The following is an 11486-nucleotide window of genomic DNA, read 5'->3' as shown; positions in this document are numbered from 1 at the left end:
CAACAATATTCCTCTTGGCTTTGTCACCCGTAGGTTGGCTACCCTCTGGTGCTGCTGATGGTGTTACTCTCTATGATGCCATGGCCATTTTATCTTTCTATTCTGGTCTATGAACAACTTGGTGTCTTTGTAGATAGGCAAGCTCATAGACAACCGCTCAACTGCATCTCCAGTTGTGCTCTCAACGGTGTCCTTTGACCCTTCTCCATGGGAGGTGGTTGTACCCGTGCTACTAAGAGGAAGATGAACACCTATGATACCTGGAGACATAACAACACTCATGGAGAGAAATTAGTCAGCTGAAAACTAAAACAAACTTGAGGACTGACTTGCAACATACTTGTATGATTGATTGTGAAGATTGCGTATTTTCCACCAAGACGATGGGAGACTGAATGCTTAAACTATGCAAGGGATAGCCTGGGATGTCAAGAGGTTGACTGACTACTATAACTACGTAATGCATAGTCTAGTTTGGCCTTCTTAGGATTGAAACTGTGCAATGCACAATTTTAGTCAAGGGTGACATGCAAACTAGCAAACTGCATTGAACAATTTTTGGGGCTAGCAAGGCATTGCCTCCCATAATTGCATAATGAAAGCTTGGAGGCTAGTGTTGACCAGATTTGTGCATTTTTTGGGAGAAAGGCAAAGCCTTCATTCTAAAAAATGCAAATTTTTGGCCAAGTAAGGCAAGGTTCAGGCCAAGGTAGCCCTGACCCGTTGACATGCGACTGAAAACATGAGAAGGTTAGAATGCATGGCGAGATTGAGTGTTAACAATAGTGAATGATCATGCATGTAAATAGTGAGTCCAGGTTTAAGAAAATGGGAAAACAAGAATGTGTGTGAAGCGAATTGCTGCAACGGTGAATGTTAGTGCTGAAACAATGTTATGCATGCGAGAACAGTGAGATGCAATGAAAAACTGAAACAGTGATTCTATAGGCTAACATGCATCAGAACGATAGCAGATGTTCATTGAAATCAAGAAGACAACATTTACACAAAGCGAAATACAAAAAGTAATAGAAACACAACACAAAACATGAAAAGAAGACTTACCCTGAAAAAATTGAGCTAAATGTGTCAAAGACTCCTAGATGCAATGTGGGATGTCAGAGCTACAAGATTGATGTGAGGAATGAGTCCTACAGCATCCAAAAAATGAGTTTTGATAAGATCGATGTTATGACAGGTCTGCCACAAATCTAGGAAAAACGACACTTGGAGGGAAGTTTCTAAAATGATCTTTGCATGTAACCTCCAGCTACTAAAAATAGATCCCTAAAATTAGGGATGCCTTTTTCATGTTTCTTTTTCCTATTTCAGGGAAAATAAGCCCATGCATGCAAATAAGGATTTCTCAGTCCCGGAGGGAACCGTTAACCTAAAGGCACATGCAGTAGTCTGCAAAATTGAGAAAGGGATTTGCATAGTTTATGGATTGAGCAGGGCTAGTTTTCCCTCAGGAATTGTGCAATTTCTAGGGTGAGCAGGTACTACCTCCTAGAGTTGCAAAATTTTTGGGCTCAAGCCCAGTGTTGAGCTGGATTCCTCAATTTTCTAAGGGAGGGATGCCTGGCTAGATTGCGCAATTCTGGAGCTCAGTAGGCATCCCAACAAAGATTGGATAATTTTTGGAGGGAAGGCTTGTTCCCCTCTAGAATTTTGCAATTTCCAGGGGGAGCATCTTAGCCAGAAAATTACCTAAGTCTAGAATGTCGGCCTGCGGGTGGGAGACAAACAAGTTGACATGCATAGGCTAGCAAGCCGATGAAACTTAGCTGAAGCCTATGTACTGGACAGTGCAAGACATGTTGCTAAGCATGGTTGGTAGGGAGGCTCCAAAACGAACCTAAGGCAAAATTTTGGAGGGTGCTTGTAGCTGCTACAATAACTGGACACTAGAAATCAAAGGGATTAGCACAAAAACAACTATCACAAAAAAAAAACTAGCTCCTATTCATGTACATTCTAGAAAACCAGACAATCTAATTAAGTAACCCCATTAACACACATATATATAATGTTCAAATTCATTCATAAAACTATAAAATCCAATCAATGAATGTTTGATGGTTTTAGTTGGTAGTTTCACAAAAGGTGTAACACCGATGCTTATATAAGATTGATATGTAATAGTATCAACAATTAGCAATGTGTATGAGATTATTAAATGACAAAAACTGATCACGAGGTCACTAATTGGCTCATTACAAATATGTAAAGACAATAAACAATTCATTAGCTTAATACATAACACTTAATACCTAATTTAAAAAAAAAAAATTCCATTCATAGTATTTACATAATTAGTTACTAACCCATTGTGTTGAACAATATCCTACACCACTATAAATAAGTCTGACTTCAAAGGTAATTCATATACTCATCATATTCTCTTCCTGCTCCTCTATTGAAATTATTTTATTATTTTGGTCTTAAGCACTTAGAAATTCAGTGTCATCGATTTTTCTTTCTATGGGTTAACCTCCTCTATTCATATTATGGTGGGATTTTACAACATCGTTTGGATTTTACGAGGTTGTTCTTAGGATTAATTATATTTGAAATTTTTTCTAAATGCCTATTTTCTAATGCATGTTATTCTCATTCTAATACATGTTATTTTCATTCTATTTTCAAGATTTTGCATTTTGAAGGTATTTTGAAGATTTTGTGTTGTGAAGGCCTTTAGAGTACCAACTCGTCAAGCATCGTAAGTTGAATTCAACAAAATTTTCCTCCATTCCATGTATTCCTTTGGGGTGTAGTTTCTTTAGATTCAGTTGTAATTTAGGGAAAATGAAAACTATTTCTCATACAGAGAAATTACTTGATCTCAATCTAGAGCATTCGACTCTCTAAAGACTCAAATGGTCATAAGCATTAGGATCTTGCTCTCGAGAATCTAACCCTTTTGGGCTTATATATTATTCAAGGTTGCATAATTTGGATCTTAATAAATAGGTAGATAGAACTATTCTATCTTTAACCTAGGTCTTTCTCTATTTGTAACTATTCTAACGTAGTTATGTTGTTATCTTGACTCCGAGCTCTTGCTATGGGTCTTTTTCGAAAACTGTAACCTGGTAACCTACGCCTACCTCTCTAGTCAAGGAAAGGCCAAGCAATCGAAGGATCTCCTGCTACTACTCCGAGGAAGGATATATTACTATCTTACTGTTGATGGTGCTAGAGCTGCCAACATTCAGGGGATCTCCCCAGTATGAAGTCCCACTTAGACCTCACACTGTTTGGTGCAGGAGTTCTATCTGGTACGATGGACCAGTTTCCATTATCTTAAATATATACCTTAGCTCTTTCTTGTTATCATGTGAGAGTGGTATTCTTTGTCTTTAAACAGTGAGGTTCACTGGCATGGTGAGTGATAGTGTTACTTGTGTCAAGGTTCTTTCATCGTAGAGGGAGAGGGTGGAAGTCAGTCTCTAGTCAAAAGGGAAGAGTCCCAACTATATCAGAGACACACAACACAATAAGACATGCGTAGATTCCGGCAGCGTAGTGAACACGGATGCGGTAGTCACAAACACACAATGAATGGATAACACGTACAACACCCAACAGAATAGACCATGGGAGTACGACAATTGTTATAACAAGTTTATGGGAATAGTTTTATCTAGTGTCTGGCGTGGTAGCCCACAAGGGAAATACGACTTTAACAAGCTATACAACACATTTTCATAAGCATATGTATTAGAACAACTAAAATAGTTCAGTTGTCTTAACACAAGTTAAAGCAACATGAATTACAAGTGTTTAAAGAATAGTCTTACAAACAATTACAATACATGTGTGAAAACATGTTGCCATGTTATCAGACTTCTGAATTAAGGGACAGTTCCAAGACACATCAGTACACCATACATCAATAAACCCGTATGTGGGGAATTGGAGCCACTGCTCGCTCCTCAAGGAAAATTTTAGAGACTCTCAAGGCTATGTGGGAGGAGCCAAGGTGAGAAATCTATTGCATGTACAAATGAGGGGTATTTATAGCCAAGGGTAAAACTAGCCCTTGCGACTATTAGACTTCCCTCATGAATATTTGACATACATGACTCCTGAACTTTAAATGACTCTTTATATTTACATGTGGGTCTCTTGGACTTCCACGTTACATTACATTGATTTACAACAGTATGGCCCACAGTAGTGATGTGGCCGAGATGACTCGTGACACGAATTGACACAACAGTGTTGGTATGTTCATGATGGTGGTGGTGTTCATATCGAGCCGCAGGGCTGCTGAGTGATGGATATGATCTTGGTGTATCATAACTTCACCTTCACATGACAAGGTGTGTGGAGTCTTCAATGGTCTTGTTGTTTGCTTGATGTTTGCATGTCCATGTTCCTCCTTTGCTTGCAATTTTACATGGTTCATGTCTTCATCCATTCATGAACAAATCTCCTTGCATGCATTCCTCATTCATCCATTTGTGAACAAATATCTTCACATGAATACATTATTCATCCATTTGTGAACAAATATCCTTGCATGTGCTCTCCTTATTCATCTCGTTTGTCACCGCGTCATGTCTCATCCATGTACCTGTATCTGCAATCATTCATGATGAGACGATATCAAATCCATAAATCTTCTAGTCTTCCATGATGCATTATCCTTTTCTTTTAGATGCAGGTGATCGGGAGAGAGGACAAGGCTCTTCAAATAGCGCAAGGTAGATTTCAAGTCAGGATGCGGGCTCCGGGCACCACTGGTGAAAGTTGCGTAGAGGTCACTAGGAGACTTAGCTGGGCAATCTAGATCAACAGTGATTGTCTGCGGGATCTGGCTCTGATAGAGGGAATATCTACGCAATTTTTTAGGGAAGTAATGTAGGCAACAGAGGGGTTGGAAGCAAAACTAAGGAATTTCTTCGTGGAGCTAGCAACAGGCTACAGGAGGCTTTCTTGGAAAAATTGCATAATTTTTCTGGGGAGCTAGCAGCGGGTTGTGAGAGTCTGTTGGAAATAACAACGCAATTTCTAGGAGGATGGTCCGCTGAACTTCCTTACGTAAATTTTGAGCTGAGTGGGATGTTAGGCAGCTAGGAGACTACTCATGAAAACTGCACAGTTTTCCAGATGAGCAGCAGGCCAGCTAAATGCCTGACTGGATGGAAAAAAATGCGCAAATTTTTTAGGGAGACACTGATAGACACAGGGTACTTGAATTTTTTTTAAATCTATTTAAATTAAATAATATTTTAATAAAATAATTTTTATAATAATCACTTTTAAAAATTAAATTATATCCAACGGGCACAATTGACACTAGGATTTAGGTTTATTGTTTCCCTAAGACGACCTTCCTATTGTAAGCGGTTATGTGATTCATTCAATTGGTTCAACTGAGATTTTCTCAATTGGTCCCAACCTGGTGGTGGAAATGCTGCTTGGTAGGGATTTATGCATTATATGTCTGGTTTACTAATTGAAATGATGTCGAAACCAAAAGTGTCTCATTTCCCTCGTAAAACACTTCATGATGCACTTAGTATCTGGTTTCCTCATAAAGCGCTCCATGATGCACTTAGCCAAATGCTCCATATAATACTTGAGTCTTAGCATCCAAGATAGGTAGCTCCATATAAATTTTCCTAACTCACAGCTTCTCAAGCTAACATATTAATTTGTTTCTTTCTAAATGGAAATGGGAATGTGGAAGGCATGGATATATCAGGTGTTTTTGAGCAACAAATTAATTGGTTTCTTTCTGAATGGTAGTGGGAATGTGGAGAGCATGGAGATATGATGTGTTGCTGAGCTTCAAAGGGTCATACGTCAAGAAAGACTTTGTAGATCATCTCTACCCTCATAACTACCAAATAAATCTATGTATTCCATGATTCCCATCAGTAAGAAAAAGGGAATATATGAATACGATCATAAACCGTGCCTTTGAATGCAATATTTTCTCCCCACACTATGCATCCTTTGTGTGGTGCCTCAACTAAATGTCCCAAGTGCATGGGAGGGTCATCCCTCTATTTTACGAAGTGGCTCCTATTTTATTAGGAAGCTCGTTTTCCAAGGAATTCTAACACCATAATATATTGAAGGATGGAAAGGTGCTTCGTGTCTAATCTGTCAGGTTGGACATTTGCTTGACACTAAAAAGCAAAGGGATTAGCAGGAAAACAACTATCCCAAAAGAAATAACTGATCCTATCCATGAACATTATGGAAAACCAAACAATCTAATTAAGTAACCCCATTAACACACATATATATATAATGTTCAAATTCATTCATAAAACTATAAAATCCAATCAATCAAAGATGGATGGTTTTAGTTGGTAGTTACATAAAAGGTGTAACAATAAAACTTATGTAAGATTGATATGTCATAGTATTAGTAGTTGCCATTGTGTATGAGGTTATTAAATGACAAAAACTGATCACGAGGTCAATAATTGGCTCATTAAAAATTTGTAAAGAGAATGAAAAATTCATTAGCTTACTAGTGAAGGAAAGGCCAAGCAATTGAAGGATGTCCCACTACTACTATTGGGAAAGATTATTACAGATCCATTTGGGAACATCACTCCCATCATTTAGATTAGTACCATTAGGGCTCATCAAATACTAATTTAGTTGCTACATGCCCTAGACAAGTCACCTCTTTGAATGCCTTCTTCCCTGAGAGTTATTTGGCCTAAAACCCTCCAGAATTGCCTCCTTGAGGGACCAGTGTAGCCTTGGACAGGGGTAAGTGCGCTTCAGTGCAGGAAGGCCCATGTTAGGGTGCTTTGCAGAGTACTTAGGACCACTTTGACTCGCATTGGGTGAGATTGAGTGAAATTCACATAGGGTTTTGGGAATATTCTTATCCTCTGGAGTCATGTAGAAGATTCCCACACTTATCACCTCCTATGAGATCGAAAATGGATGAGGAATGAGTTAAGTAACCTCCTATCCTCTCATCCCTTCCTCCATGGAAACTAACTCTAAGTGTGGAAGGCCATTCAATACCCTCATTTATGACAAAACCTCCTCCATTTTCCTATAAATTGAGCACTCATCTAAGTGATCAGGGGCTAGACTTTTAGAATTTGAAGGAGATACTATTAGAGTGAGAATTGAGTTTGTAAGTGAGTAGTGTTATGTTGTTGGAGTGTTGTGCTATTGATGTGATGTTGGTTGGAACCCAAGCTGGAAGAGTGGCAATGGATCAGACTTCATGGTTGTAGTTCTTCCTTCTATCTAATAAAGCAGTTTACACCTTTTTCCATATGCTTATCTTGATATATGGTGTTTATATGTGTGAATGTATCTGATTCCATTTACTTGTATTTGATAGATCTCTTGCCTTGATTGGTTCTTTGTATTCTGTTTATGATTGTAGATACTTTTTCAGCATGTTAAGTTCGAGAAGGAGCGACGAGGGTCAAACAAAGGGGATATAAGGAAAGTGAAAGAACAAGTAGGTCATTTGATTCCCTTTGTCTTATTTATCGTTTATAAAAAAAGGATAACCATTTTAAATATGTTGTTCTAGGTATAGCTACCTACCTAGGGAATTAGTAATTATCCATAGATACCAAATTCCTCATAACAAATTGGCGACTCCATTGGGGATCGATCATCATTCTGGGTCATTTACCTTCATCCTAGTACCCTCTAGTAGACTCTAGTTGCTCCCATTGAGTTTATTTCGGCCTTTTGAAGTGTTTTTTGGTGAAATTTGTGCTTGTAATCCCCTAGGATGGCCTCTCTGTCACCAACACAGGCTTGGTCTAGAGACAGAGTGCTGCAGAGAACCCTTGGCTTGAGGATAGTGCTCTGAAGTGCATTGTCCCGCATTTAAGGCTACGCTGATCCCTCTTAGGAAAAAATCCCTCCTCTGAGTTGATTTTTTGCCAAATTTCCTTTTGTTTCTACTTGCTGAAAGGTCAATGATGCTTGTGTCTCCGAAATCAATTTGTGTTTCCTTTGTCAGCCCTACTTTGTCTTTGATTGTTTAGTGTTTCTTAAATGTTTTCTTTATCACTATCAATTCATTGTCAAATTTAGATTATAGTCGATTGATCTTTGTTCAAAAGAAAGTGTCGTAAAAGTCTTCATTTCTTTTGAAACGAAACTTTCGTAAAGTCTTCATTCTTGAAAAAAGATTAGTTGATTTTATGTGCATTAATTTCCTTTTGTTCGTCACAACATTAAGGGAATTGAAAAGAAAAACATGCATCGTGCATTGAAATATTTGTGTGTTCCCATAGGAATAGTTTAGGGAGATTACATTAGATTGTGCTCATTGCTCTTTGATTAAAAGAAATATGTTTGCTCTATCCCTATTAGCTAAGGTTTTCATTGTTCAAATTGAATGAAAAGAATGTTTATCATAATAGTTTCATTCTAGGAATTGCAAAAATACATCATGTGGTGAACCTTGAAAGGAAAATTCTAAAGAAGATCAACTTAAAATTCATCTGAATTAACCTAATGGAGCATTGTAACTTAACGCATAATATTTAGAGGTTCTAGGCTAGAGACATGTTCCAGCGTCGTAGAACATAGCAGCGATTTCTAACTTTTCTGTGATACCTCCCAAGTGTGATACCTCATTCCACATACGTGAGCATATCATAGCTCATCCACATACCTTAGGGTATATAGGGCGGTGTTACAATACGTAAAGTATATGGGAATGCTCTCCCTATGTGGTTTCACATTACACAATTCTAATATGGATTGGGCCTCCACGTACTTTTGGGTATATATGGGAGGACAACACTAGGTTGTTATCCATCCTTAGGTAACCGATTCGGCTACCTTGTAAACTATGATACACTGAACACAACATTTGGGGAGATTGCTTGCTCGTACTTCTCTATTCGCCAGGAGGTATTCTGTAGTTCACAGTTACTTGCTAATCGTTTTTCCTAGATCATCCCTATTTTGTTTTGTTTTTTTATTTTGATTAAAATAAATTTAATTGACCACGGATAACATCCTCCATGCTCATTCCTTATTTTATCTTAGTTTGATACATGTGGCAAAAAATCTGGAGTCCACAGATCAAGGAATTCCTTCTGATGGGAATCCTAGTCCTTTTCCTCCTTTTGGAAATATTGGCACTCCTTATATGGCTACATTGTCCCTTCTGGGACTTACCATTGGTTTGCTAGTAAGGTTGTTTTCAACCTCCTTAGTTCAAAATGTCGTGATTTCTCCGCATTTGAGTACTCCTCCAACTGGACAAAATCAACCTCTAGTTGATGCTAAAGTTGACCCTTTGCCTTCTTCCTCGGTTGTTTTTTCCTCCCCTTCTTCCTCTTTTCTTGATGAAAGTATTGGTACTAGTAACCAGGTGGCTAAGAAGAAGAAGAAGAATAAGAAAATTTAGTGGGGGGCAACCAAGCAACCATTGCCTTGAATGCAACTTCTGATGAGAAACCATCCGATAAGCCTCACAAAGTTTGATATCCATGCAAACTTTGTACGAGAGACCATCTTCTTTGAAATTGTCCTGATATTCCTCAAATCTTAGAGCAATGGTCTTCTCGTTCACATCATCCTGTGTCATCAACTACTCAAGATCATGCTGGTGACACACCATCAACTAGTGGTAGTAAAGTTCATGGAAAGAAGGGAAAAGATAAGTTTCCTTGTAGGTTATGTGAAGCGAATCACCCCATTCACCTTTGTCCCTATCTAGATGAAGCCGAAAAAATGTTGGATAACCAGCTTACTTCTCCTTGTTGAAAATGGCAATAAGAAATGCTAAAAATAGCGCTGCTATAAATAGCAGTTCGAGTACCAGTGTTGGACTTAGCAACAAGGAATGAAAAATGGAAGTGCTAAAAATAACATTTCTATAAATAGAATTTCAGGATGGATTCTAATTTTAGTCAGTCCTTGGACTAAAATTGAGAAGTAAAATTCGAATTTGATCTTAGTAGTTGCTTGTAAAATAATTAATTAATTCACCATGTGTTAATTAGTTATGGAAAATCAAACATGAAGTCTATGTGAGGACATGCAACAATTTCTCCATTGATGGAGGAATTTATCCATCAGTTAAAGAGATAAGGATGAGTTGTAATAGTGTTGTAATTAGTTGGCTCAGTTAATTGAGTCAAGTACAGTTATATTAATTCAAACAATTTGTTGAATTAATCGTGAGTTTAGTTAGTTAATGCTTGCATGCATGTAACTGCTGCTCTCTAGATAACTGAATATTCTCTCATAAATAACTCATACATGTCAGTTCAGACAGAGACCCAGTTGAGATCAAAGGAAGGGACAATGTACTATCAGTTGGAGGAATTTTAGTATAAAGGAAACTCATCCATGCATAAGGAATTATCTCCTTCAGGTTTGTGCAGTTATTTCTGAGCCAAGTGAGTAGTGTGAGGTGGGAATTCACACTTGTGGAAGCACTGGACCCAGAAAAACTGCGCAAGGAAATAAGAGGCTTGGAGGTTAGACGAGAAGGTCTGTGAGAAGCCTTTGACTGTCTATGAGCAACAGAGGGATTGCAGAGAGAGCAGGATAGCTTGTGAGCTAATTCTTTTTGTAATCCAAACTATATTTCCACTTGTATGATAATATAGAGTTGGGGTTTTAGGTTGAGGCTTTCCCCAGTTTATTTCTTCTATGTTATGTGTGATTGATTTCTCCTTATCAGTTATATGTGTTCTATTGATCTTACTCATATTCGATTAAGCTTCTACACTCTACAATGACTTCAATGTGGTTACAAGAGACTCTCCCCTAATCCTTCACTAGTTGATAAAGTGAATAACCTAAATCAATCGTTGGTCGAACCCAATATCTCTAAATGTGAATCCCATGAATCTATACCTGACCAATAACAGGTCCAGGAAACAGTTGACCCGATTTCACCTTTAGTTAATCGTACCTTTCACATAGAGAGTGAGTATGATACCACTCAGGTTCTTTTAAGAGGAAAATCTTCATGTTCTTGTAACTCAAGGGGATAATAATCCCATTCTTACGGTACCCCCTCCAAGTAGTCTAGTCACTTCCCTTGATTGGAATCTACTAGTAGGATGTCGTCTTCCTTCTTATGTGCCTTTCCAGATCATATTATAGGTTTTTAATATGTTTGTACCTGGCACTATTATAGATGAAGGTGCATTTGTGAGTAACCTTTCCTCCACTAATTGGCAAGCGCTTGGTTCGCCGCCACGTGTGCCTATTACCTAGAATCTATTGGCTTTTAATAGAGGAACCAGTCAACCATTAGGGATCCTTCATCAGTTGCCTATTACTTTGGGAGGAAAAATTGTTTATCTCAATGTGATGGTAGTCCCAGGCCCTTTAGATTATAATTTACTTCTCGAGCGTGACTATGTTTATGACATGGGAGCTATTGTTTCTACACTCTTTCAAGTGATGTGTTTCCCGCATGAAGGCAAAATTGTCACCATTAACGAACTCTCATTTCCCAGTCCAAATATGGTTTCCAATCAACCATCATCCCTAAA

This window comes from Pinus tabuliformis, chromosome X (assembly GCF_031772625.1).
Source record: "Pinus tabuliformis cultivar Carrire ecotype Pingquan chromosome X, CPIR1, whole genome shotgun sequence".
NCBI lineage: Eukaryota > Viridiplantae > Streptophyta > Pinopsida > Pinales > Pinaceae > Pinus > Pinus tabuliformis.
This window is presented reverse-complemented; position numbering follows the sequence as displayed.